The sequence below is a fragment of the Odocoileus virginianus genome, chromosome 23 (genome assembly GCF_023699985.2).
Source record: "Odocoileus virginianus isolate 20LAN1187 ecotype Illinois chromosome 23, Ovbor_1.2, whole genome shotgun sequence".
Classification (NCBI taxonomy): domain Eukaryota; kingdom Metazoa; phylum Chordata; class Mammalia; order Artiodactyla; family Cervidae; genus Odocoileus; species Odocoileus virginianus.
The window spans coordinates 19,206,068-19,218,742 of NC_069696.1; positions in this window are offsets into that span (position 1 = coordinate 19,206,068).

Here is a 12,675-nt window from a genome sequence, read left to right on the forward strand (position 1 = left end):
ATTACTCTAAAATATAGGCCTTAATTTTTAGAAATATATAGTAAAATGTTTACAGATTAAATTATGTCATTATCAAATTTGCTTTGAAATAATATAGAAGGGAGAAATATGGATATGGTTGAAATCAGACTGGCATAATTTGATAATTATTGAAGCTGGATGATGGATATATGGAGGTTTATTATACCATTCTTTTTACTTTTGGATATGTTTAAAATTTTCCATGCTGAAAAGAAAAAAAGTAGAAGACAGTTATTGTGTAGTAAGGAAAGAATCTTATGGAAACTAAAAAGTTGCTTTAAGATCATAATTATTTAGCCTCTTCCCAACCCCTTAGCAACATAATTTTCAGTATTACCAACAATTTCAGCATCAGCTAGCAGAAACAGACTCCTAACTTAACTGGATTCATCAGTCCAGACTACCACTGACCATGAAAAACTGTTCAGAAGGAATTTTTTCTGAACAGGATCTTATTATAACAAGCTTTTCCAAGACACAGTAAAGAAAGCACAGAGACCAAAAGGAAAAAAAAAAAAAAACACTCTGATTCTGTTTTTTTTACCCTGATAATCTGTGGTAGGTTTCTTTATTTTTTGAATATAAAGTGACAGAAATAATTTGCCATTAGAAAAGAGAAAGAATCTTTGACTATTTACAGCTTTTATACATCACAAAGTTTTTCTTGTTTTTATGTTGTGTCTTTTTTAAATTCATTTTAATTTTTGTTCCTGCATCATTTTGAACAAGTCCAAACTGGAAATCTATACAGCTCACAAAAAAGCCCTCCACCCTAAAGACCCCCCACCCCCACCCCACCCCAATGAGAAACAAGATAAATTAAAAGAATGAAATCAACTTATTTCTTTTTTTAAAGGTAAGTCATTTGCTTATATATATACTTGTAATTATTTTTTTTTTCAAGTTCAAACACCAAAATCCAAGAGAGAAAGGAAAAAAATAAAAAGACCCAGTCATCCGCCCCCTCCCCCCACTCCAGAATCTCAATTGACCCCTGCACGTCCAAAATAAGAAATATATATTTACAGAAAACGAAAACAGAACAAACAAAAAAGAGAACTCGGAGGTGGATGGGCTGGGGATCTGAGAGCCAAGAGGAAGGAGAGCCCGCCCCAGGGAGGGGGCTGGGCCTCACGGAGTCAAGGTGAACCCGAATCCTCTGCGTTTTCCCTGGGGAGGGTACCACACCAGGAAAGCTAGAAGCGTGTCCCTTCTGCCATGGCGCCTCTGGAGGGCTGCGGCTCTGAGTTTGCAACCCAACCCTGCGGTGAATTCGTGGTTCATGGTTTCCATCATCCCCGCTCACCCTCATGCTCACACACATGCGCGCACATACTCACAGGCACTCACACGCATGCGCGTCGTTGTGGCTCAGTGTAATGAAGATGGTGCTGGAGCATCGGCTTCTGTCAAGTGGAGGAAGACGCCCTTAGGGACAAGGGCTCACTGCCCCATCTCGTCCCTTTCTGATCGCCATTGTAACATGCCGTCTAGCTCCCTCAAAGGTTTCTAGCTCCTCGGAAATATTAATGCTGGGATGGTCATTGGGTAACCAAGCTCCTACCAAGATTTGCCCCTTGTCCGCACTCCGGCAAATGCCCTGAACAAACAGGTGCACCCACTGAATCAGGTGTGGGAGGCAACCTGAACTAGGGAAAAATCTGAGACTCAGGCACTGGAAACCACGTTGTTCCCTGCTCACCTTTGGAAGGTTCCATTCCCAGGTGTCAGAAAGCAAACAGAGGGTGTGACAATCCCGTCCCTGGCTTCCTTCTTCCTTCCTATATGAGGTTCTCTTCTTCTTCGGTGCATAAAGCACTGTGCACCCCCTTGAGTTGGTCACAATATCCCCCCAATACAAGAACTCAAGACATGGCATTAGACAAGCCAGGGTGAACAAAGTTGAATCTTTGGGGGAAAATGCCAGGCAGGGGGTGACTAATCTCAGGGGTCCTTTCACTGGGGGACAGAGAGGCTGAATCAGTGGTAGCTGTGATGTGATGAAATTCGTGCCTTGCTCAAGGTTCTGTGGCGGTTTGGAGAACTAGTGCACCAGAAATGGTTAAACAGCTTCTATCTTTTTTTTCAGATTATGAAAGGTGTTTTGTTTTTGTTTTTGTTTTTTTTAAGGGCACAGGATATACAATGGAAAGAGCACACCATCTGTGTCGGAAGCACGTTCCTGGGGGCAGACTCCAGGTTGCTCTTGCTAAATCTCTAGATGCCGATGTAAGTGGACTTTTTCCTCCTGCCTCCCTTGGTCAAATTTCTGATTTTTTCAGCCCTTCTTAAAAGCCCTCACTTGTCCCTTTTTCATGCAGCACCACTCAAAAGTCCTTTTTTTCCTAACCCACTCCTGATCTTTCAAACCTCTCACCCAGGGTTTTTAAAGACTTTGCATCATTTTCTTATGTTCCTCTCTGTCACAAAAGAAAATACTAAATAAAAACGATCAGTGAGAGAAAACTTTCATTGAGCAGAACTGGGCAGAAGCGAAGCTGCTTTCTAATCCTTTTCACTTTGAGTTTTTCTAAAGATAAATGAAGAGAAAGGTGAACAAAGAATTATGATTTCCCCCAAGGAAACTGACTTTGTTGGGAACCTTGAAAATAGAAAGGACAAGATTTACTGGGAAAATGTGTTCATTCTAGGGCAAACAGTCAAAGTGCGGCCTCGAGCCACGATCACATTTGCTGACATCTATAAAAATAGATGTGGCCTACCACAGATGGCAATGGGGTTTTTAGTGAACATTAAAAACAACAACAAAAAACAACACACACACACACAAATCCTTCAGGATTGAAGAAGAGGCACCAGAATGCCACTCGGTTCCTTGGCCTCTACTCCTTCAATAATCTTTTCCTCTAAATAACAGCAGCCCCCATCCCATACCAGACCCCCAACCAGTAACTCCAACCTCTGCAAAATTGCAGTCTCAAGCATCACACACTCTGACCAGCTTCCACCTTCCAGATTACACTTTCTGGAAGCTGCCTCAATCATTCAGTGACCCCAGCCTGCATCTCAGTCCTCTCCCCTACTACACTTCATTATTTCCAGTTCCTTACAAAGCCTCACTTTTCTCTCACCCGGCTTTGATTCCAGGGCCAAGCATCATCACCATTTCGCAGTTGCCCTTGACCCTGTGTTCTGTGCTGCCCTCATTGAATTTGAGTGCTAAGTCGCTTCAGTTGTGTCCGACTCTTTGCAACCCCAGGGACCGGCCCTCCAGGCTCCTCTTTCCATGGGATTCTCCAGGCAAGAACACTGGAGTGGGTAGCCATTCCTTTCTCCAGGGGATCTTCCCGACCCAGAAATCCAACGTGGGTCTCTCGCACTGCATCTGAGCCACCAGGGAAATCCTCGCTCCTAGATCTGCACTCACTAGATCTATATTCCTAGATCTGTCCTCATGCCTAGATTGAGTATCATGGCTTTAAACACCATCTGAATGCCTCTGAATTCCAAATTCAGATTTTCAAGCACCACCTCCTTCTCAAATTCCAGGTTCAAGTATCCAACAGCCTAATCAACATTTCCATTTGGACATCTGATAGATATCTGAACCTCACTCAGAAGAAGGATCTCTTTCCCAGCCTACTCAACCCCCAAGAATCCCATCTCATTAATGGTGACTCCAAACTTCCAGTAGGCCAAAATTCTAGGCCGAGGCCAAAAATTCTAGGCTCATTCTTGATCTTTTTCTTTGTCTTACTCAATATCTAGTCCCTCGACAAACCCCTCAGAATATTTCTGGAATCCAATCACTTCTCACCTCCCTCACTAACACCATGGCCCAAGCCACTCCACGTCTTACCGAGATGGAGGCAACAGGCTTCCAAGTGGTCCTGCTGCTTCTCCCAAAGCCAACTCTTTCTCATAGGGTACTCGCAACACAGCGGTCACAAAGCTGCGTTTGAAACGGAAGCTGATTCGCATCACTGTTTACTCAGATCCTTCCAGTGACTGCTCATCTTGCTCTTGGTAAAAACCCTTACAATAATGGCCTGTAAGTTCTGTACTCATAGGTCAACGCCAGCTCTCTGACCTTGTCTGTCATGCTCTCCTCCTCACTCATGGGCCTCCTGGCTCTTCCTCAGGTATATCCAGCATGTGGTTTGACCTCAGGGGCTTTGCTTTCTCTTTGCCTGAAAAACTCTTCATCTAGAAAACTCCAAGGCTCGCCACCTTGGTTCCTTTTAAGGCTTTGCTCAACTGTCACCCTTTTATAGAATCTTTTCCTTTCTACCCTAAAGGAAGTAGCAAGACCACACCCACCCTATCATCCCCTACCCACTACTCAATCTGCCTCATTTTTCTCCACGGTGCATTGAAGTGTCTGACATGAAATACATTGACTGATTTCTTACCTGTTTCCTCTCATCAATATGTAAGCTTCAAGAGGCCAACACCTTGCATTCTTAAGTATCAATAAATATCAATGCACAAATAAACCATCTCTCCAAAACGTGCTCCTACACTGCAGGCCAAGTCTCCCCAAAACAAGAGTTTCAGTCAAAGACAAAAATCTGGTTATCAACTCTAAACTTTAACAGATTTCTAAATGACAAGGGTAGAGCTCACTTTGAGCTTTTCTGATTTAAGAATTGTCCTCAGGCTTATTGTGTTTTTCAATAATTAAGGAAAAAATTACCTTGAGTCTTAAAAGCTCTCTTTTGGTTGCCTAACTCTTAAATTCCTTGGGGGTCCAGTAGAATTTCTAGAGACTCAATATTTGGGAGGATTATTTAACACTTTTCAGCCTTTCTGGTTTGCTTAGAACACACAGATCTACTGCCTTTCAGTACTATTTTATAGCTTAGAAGATCACATCTGAGTCAGTAAATTCCATGTTAATATGTGTAAGACTCAGGATTAAATCGATCTGTTTTTTTTTTTTTTTTAAAAAAAGCCTATTTGTAATTGAATCTACCAATTTCCTTCCTGAAGCAAATAGTAATCTGGTTAGAAACCTGGAGTTTTCACTGGGGATGGGAAGATATAATTTTATTTAAAAGATTTTCTTTCTCAGAGGTGACCTAAGTTTGTGATCCACAATCATTCTAAAATTGAAAAGCTTCAGCTAAGTCTATTCCCCTGATATAGTTCGTTCTCCCCAGCATCCTTTGCCTTCCCAATTTAAGTAAACGTAACCATAATGGGGCTCGCGCTGTTCTACTCAGAACAGTTTTGACTGGAGAATGGAAATCGTTCGAGAGGAGCCATCCTAAGGGTTTGTAGACCCATTTGGAAGAGTTAAGATGTAGTGTTTACCCATGTCTACCTGGAAGGAAACCTATGTCTCTTTCTAAAGTCAATGTCCCCATTTTTTCTGAACAATCAATATCTGCACAGCTTCTCCTGCTGCCTCAGCTCATAGGGAACAGCAAACAAATCTTTTATAGAATAAACCAGGGCATCTGTGTCACCATCTCTTCCCCCCAAACCATTCTACCCTGATTTCACCTCATTGGTTTTGGATTTTTTGAAATGCTCAGTAAAGAGCATTTTTTTGGAAGAAAGATTTTTTTTTTTATATACTTATCACTGTGTCTGGTTCCTAGTTCACCTTCTGTCTCTCGTTCCAATAGAGAGAGAATGTTAATGATTAAAAAATATAATGTACAACAGCTCACTGGGTGTGATATTTGGAAAGTCTGTGGCCTTCAGGCCAAGGATAGCTGTGGAGAGTGTCATATCACTGGAAGACTCAGACTGGAATGCAAGCATGCCCCGTCACACGGACTTGTGCTTTGAGACAATAAAAAAGAGAGATGATACCCATGACAACCATGAAATGCCTCTGTGCCCTCGATCAAAGCCTTGGTGCACATTTTCACAGAGGATGCCTGATATTTTAGAGCACACCCCCACTCCACTAGGTGAAAAAAAAAAGTGAAAGTGAAAGTGAAAGCCACTCAGTCATTTGGGACTCTGCGACCCCATGGACTGTAGCCCACCAGGCTCCTCTGTCCATGGGATTCTCCAGGCAAGAAAGCTGGAGTGGGTTGCCATTCCCTTCCCCAGGGGATCTTCTCAAACCAGGGATCGACCCTGGGTCTCCCTCATTGCAGACAGATTCTTTACTTTGTGAGCCACCAGGGAAACCCTTTTCCACTAAGTGAACCTGAGGTTATCACCAGGACAGGCACACACTTTTCCAGCACTTGACCTTGAGTTGAAACATCTGGCAATAAGGCCCTTCTTCTTTGCTTACTGTTCTCCTTTTAAAGCTTCTCCATCTCCCAAGTTAAAAAAAAAAATAATGAGAAAAAAACATGAGAAATTACTAAGGGTTTCTTTGAACAATCTAAGAGTTTAGATAATAATGCAGCTTAAGGAATAGATCCCTTCTTAAGTAGGGGCATCCAAATCCATGAAGAGGAACCAGGAGAACCAACAAGAAGGCTGAGAGGTGAGGAAGAGTTGGAAGAATTTCCACATAAGAAATCTGAAGGATTCAATGAGAAAAGCTTGCAATGGCTAAAAACATGGGTATTTTGGTCTATATCTTATTACAGTCACCGTTCTTATTGTTCAGCGCCAACCACTGAAATTGATTTTGGCATCATAGTGCCAGAAACGGAAGAGAACAAATGCCCCAAAGAAGAGATGGCTCTGGAGAAGAGATGAAGAGCCCAAGGACAGTCGGGATTAAAGGATATACACTGCTTCTATTCATTCTTTGTGAATTTCCCCACCAGAACTCTGCCAGAAAGATGTTTGATTGGTGATGATCAAGTAGATTTCCCCACAATATGCCAAAGAAAATGAAGAGGAAAAAAAGGAAACCAGAAAAGGAAGAACAGTCCCAGAAGATCACAGTTCTGTGCTTGATCTCATTCATCTTTTCACTCACTAGGCTTTACCCAATTACCTGAGTTATCATGCAGATAATTCTTTCAAGTCAGCTGCAGAAAGCAAGAGCTCAGGGAGACAGGTGAGCTGACCAAATGGGCAACCCTGTCTTGAGAAGAAATCGAAACCATGCTACCAGAGGACCTTACATCCTACCCTATGTCTCAGTGAGAAGGAGTTTAAACTCACAAGGAGTCTGGTGCCCCAGGAACTATCTGGGCTCTGAAACGGACTCTCCTCTATGCTGCTTTTCCATGGGACACCTAACACCCAGGCCCACTGAAACCTACTCCAGATGGGAAGGTACACTGTACATGTGCTCTTGGCTCAGCAACTCCAGTCTCGTGCAGATGTGGATTTTCTTTGTAAATTTTTGCCTTTGTAATGTTTCCTATCTTTTTCTACGAGCTATCTTTTTGGCAGCTTTGCTGAAGGGTTGGTTTTTTCATTTCCACCGTAATCTTTAATACTAAGCACAACATCTCTGTAGATTTGATTAAATAATTCTCTGTTATTTCTTGACCTGAGGGTCCCTGTGAATCCTTTTATTCCCCTCTCTGCCCCCAATGAACAGAGCTGAGTCTAGCAGGGAATGGTCATCCCAGGCACAAAAGATGCTCTGAATGATCAGCTGTTGGCCCTACTACTCCTCATGAAGGAGCATCAGGACCCAGTATCCGTAACATCACTCCTGTGAAGGATGAAGTTCCCAGGGACTCAAGATGGAACCCCTGTCTCTCTCCCTTAGCTTCCGGTGATACCATCACGATTTCAGGCAGCCTATCGGGGAGGCAGACAGGAGAGAAAGGATATTTGTAATTGGCTTGATTCTAAACTTTGAGCTTAAGGAAGGCTCTAGTATCTTCCTCTAATCATCCTTGTACATGGGAAGTAAACTCACTTCTTCTCTCTGCCATATTCTCTCTCGGAGCCAGGGTCCTGAACCAAGCTTTGAGGAATGACCACACTGTGCAATTGATGTGCAGAACCCCTCCCCCACCCATCCCCCACCACCCCAATCAGCTATTACTTTTCCAACATCCTACTTCTTCTCCTGTCTTTCCTTTGGGGCAGGCAGGACTGATGAAATGAAAACAAACAGACAAACAAAAAACCCCAACTTTCTACACTGAACTAGGACACTTAGAGTTCTTTCATGGCTCTGTATGTGAACCAACATCTGTTCTGTGGCACAAACTAAAGACTGTTCTCTTTGGAAAGACTGATGATTACTTCCTGAGCTTGAACCACTCATCAGTGAACAGGTGGATTGAAAAACAGGATGGTTGCAGGATTCCCTCGCCCTTGTTTGCTTAAAGATTTTACCATTATAATCTCAGGGCAACATGAAGGCTTCACAAGAATTCTCAGGTGACCTTCATTAGTCTTTGCAACATCCATGACACCCTTCTTCCGGGCTTTAGGCAGCAAAAATTATTATGGGGCTAACTCTTTCCTTCTGGAATTCATTGTATATGTGAACTTCCTTATGCTTCTACTTAGGCTTCCAGCACTAACTCCTGCCTTAAAATTGACCTCAAGGTTGCTGTGTTTGAACTTGACTGAGTTACCCAGAAGAGGCTAAAAGCCTCTGTCTTGGGGTTGCCCTCTTCACTGTCAGCTGATCAAAACTTCTGACACCTTCAGAGTGTCATGGCTTCCTCGCAGATTCTAGAAGTCTCCCTCCCCCATGGAACATTCTGGAAGAAATCCTGTCTCATGTCTCAGTTTTCCTTGACCTTTTTATTTGAGCGGGTTTCATGCTACATAAAAATTTCTTAAGGATAAAAAGTCATTCACAATGTGTTACCCCACAAAATTCAAAAACATTTTTGTGATTTAGCCTTCAACTCATCTTCATTACAGAAACTTTTCTACTCATTCCTCCTTTTGAAGTTTTTTTCTTAGCTTTTTCTAATCTCTGTAGACTCAAATGTGTGTGTGTGTGTGTGTGTGTGTGTGTGTGTGTGTGTGTGTGTGGTATGAAGATTTTCTTTTCTTCCATTAGACGCTGAACACAGGGTGTGGTGGAAAATTCAGGCAACATTACTCTGTGACCTAGGCTGAGAATTAGAAATTCAGACAAGTTTTGGTTCTTCCAAGAATTTCCTATATAACCTTAGTTTTAACTAAGCATCAGATTTTGCTGTGCTTCAGCTTTCTCATCTATAAAATTAGAAGACAATCGTATTTCCATGCCAAAAGGAAGCCATTCAGAGGGAAGGTTATGGTGGAGGTGCAACTGAGCTGCTGGTGACCCTGAGAACCACATCCTTTTCCAGGGATGGGGAGCGGAGTCAGGCTAGAAACTGCCATAGCCCAGGGCCATTTCACATGGGAAGTAAGCTAAGAATGTTCAAGCAATGAATCCTCAAATTTCTATGTGCCCCATTTCTTGCACCTGCTACCAAGAAACAACCAATGCAGTTGCCCTGGTCACTGCCAGTGCCCAGGAGGAATCTAGTAATAAAGTTGTTCTCTTTTCTGGGATCCTAAGTACACGTGATGTGTAGGAAGTGCTGTCCTTCATCATTCAGCTGCAGTGGGGCTGACTGTACTAGGTTTGTTGGGCTCTCGTTTGAAAACATGAATACCAAGCACACGTGACAGCCTTGTGCTCCCTCAGTGTCTCATTCTAACACTGTATGTGTGCATGGGTGTGGCTGTTCTGAGGGTTAAGTTAGAATATAAAGCACCTTGAGATCCTTGAACTGAGAACAAGAATGTAAGAGGACATGCGAGCAAGGGAAAACGTGGCTGTAAGTGCCCTGGCTATCTTCCAATTGCCTCCGCATGAAAGAAAGGGTATTTTTGCCATTTTATGTTTTTTGCAGTAAGAGTTCTGTCTGGATGCCTCTCTAGCCTCTTTGCTTCCTGCTGACATGAAGTCTTGATATTTTCCCTGCTCTCAGCACTGGGAGAGGAAAAATTATTGAATCTCCCAAGGTATGTTTGCCATTTCTGTCCCCACTGAAGGCAGACCTCACCACCCCCGCTCACGTTGTTGTCAAAGAGGAGATGCGGGTACATGTGGAGATGTATTTATCTAAGCAGCAAGCCTGTCTGTCCTTGCAGAGAATGGCTTCTGCATCTCCATCCTCTTCACACTGAGCACTAATGGGACATCAGAAGACCACATGGATTCCACAGGGTTCAACAGGGATGGGCAGCAGGGCAAAAATATTGTTCTATTAGGAAGAAATGCTCCCTTCACATAAAGCCTAGACACGCAGTCAAACCTTGAGGTAACAGCCATCCACAGCCTAGGAAGAGCCCAGGGAAATCACAGGCTGTAATATATCCATCGAGTTCCAAACGAACACTTTCATATCTACCAAAGATGTACCCCTGCTCCCCGATAATGTGAGTGACGTTGGCAATGTGGGGTCTATTTGTTAGGAGAGTGAGTCTGTGCGTGTATGTTTGTGATGTGTGTTGGGGAGGTGCACAAACATGACAGAGAGACCAAATTAGGTGTTGTCAGGCTGTTGGGGGGCAGAATCTGTGGAAGCAATTTATAAGCAACAAAGAGCACAGCTCAGACAGAGCCGGCAAGGCCGAGCCTCTGATTTTCGGATGGCTCTACCTCACAGCCAAAGGGAACATTCGAATAGCCCTTGATTTCGAAAGAAAATGATCAAAGACAATGAAAACGTGCTGATGACATTGGGAGTTAACTACAAAGTCGATTATGTAGAAGACTGAGGTTTCAGGCAGGCATGTTTTAGTCTTTCAAAAAATTAAAAAATTGTCCCCTCTGGAAACAGGAAATATTCTTATCTGAGATCAGTGGGCAGCCCAACACACTCAGAGTCCTGGGGCTGCATCCCATGATGCTCTGCTCCTGGTAGATCTTGGAGACTGTGCATCTCAACACAGAGAAGGTGATGAAGCCACAGCGTGGGGCTTAGGTTCCTTGTTACCCCGTCTCTGCCTGGGGGTGGGCTCAGGGCTGGCCTGCGTGCCTTGACTCCCTGCAGACATCCAGGACAGCACATGTTTGGTGGCATCCAGGTTTCTCCCTCCTGCCGGGAGGGGCACGGTTACCGCTGAAGCCTGCTGTGATGGGGTTCTCGCTTCCCTGGCACTGCCCTATATAGCTGTTGCCTTCCTGGTATTTCTGGCTTTGGATCAAACAACTTCCAGGCTACACATGGGCAGGAAGATGCTTCAGAAAGTGCTTCTGAACCGGCTGCATCTCAGATTACAAGTGGAGAGGGGAAAATGAGAAGTGTGATTCCATCTTTACTCCAATTATACCCAGGAAACAAGCTCCAAGTTTGAATTTTCCTGCCCCGAGAAGGATCAAAGGAACAGACACCTAGAAGGTCATCAGCTTTGAGTCCTTTTCCAAAGCTACCATCAACACCAGTGACCAAGGGGAGGGGGCCCAAGAGACTCAGGTGCAGTTCCTGGCACCTGACACAAAACCATGCTCCATTGGAGGCTCCCTGTGCTTTCCCTTCCTCCTGCGCTAACTTTCCTCCACTTCTGTAAGTATTCGTAGGCAAAAAAAATTGACATGAACACCTCGTGGATGTTCTGCGTATATTCTGAGTTCCCTGGAAGTCTCTTCATTCCACTTGACCAAGAGAGATTCATGAATGTCCTTTTTCATGAGGATGGCACCTCTCGACCCTTCCACCAGCTATTATCAGACTATTTCTTTCACTGGTTTTAAAAAAAAGTGTCATAACAGAATGAGCTGGATTTTGCTCTAAAACATTAAACTATCCCCATTTCCTGAAATAGAACCATCTAGACCTTTGAGATGAACACTTCTCCCCCAGATTTACATTTTAATTTTCATTAGGGTGCCTCCCAAGTTGTCTCATTCTGCCCCATCTTGCCCATAATAATTCCTCCAGCCCCTTCTATCTCAGTGAAGAATGGAATTTGTTCACTTTTTTGAAGAACAGACTTGTCACTGCCTGTAACATATTTGAGTTTGATTCTCTAAAGGTAGCTTTAAATTAGCACACAGTAGCAGAAGATGCCTCCCATGGAAGAATAACTCATGCTCGATGACAAAATGAAAGTTATAGAGAAGGTGGTCAGGAGAAGGGAACATGATTGGTCACCAGAGCAGCTTGAGTGAAAAGACAATACCAGCTCTAAGAGTTTGTTGAGGGGGTTAAACAACTGACGCTGACCATAAAGAATAGGACAGACTGCTTATTAGACCACCAATGAGGTGATGGGAAGGATGAATGGGGCTCAGAAACTAAACGAACAGGAGGGCCATAAGATCAGAGGTGACCTTCCAATACTAGGAATCCCTTCACATTTAGAGACATAGCTGGAAATTTGTGCATTAAGCTGAAGCAAAAAGTCATGTCTAGGAGGGAGTATTTAGATGTCATCCTCACCCAGAGAGTTGTTGAAGTTGTGGAAAATAGAAAGGTTGCTATAGAGGCATAGAGGAAAGGAGAAGAGGGTCAAGCTCAGAACATCCCAGTAAGTCGAGGCTGAGGGGACAGGACTAAGAGCAGGAATCAGTGAGGGAACACACAGAGAGGGCCAGAAGTCTAGGGTCAAAATCAGAACGTGCTGCTACTATCTACAATAGCTAGAACATGGAAGCAATCTAGATGTCCATCAACAGATGCATGGATAAAGAAGCTGTGGTACATATACACAATGGAATATTACTCAGCCATAAAAAGGAACACGTTTGAGTCAGTTCTAGTGAGGTGGATGAACCTAGAGCTTATTATAGAGTGTGAAAGTCAGAAAGACAAAGATAAATATCTCATACTAACACATATATATGGGATCTAGAAAGATGGTACT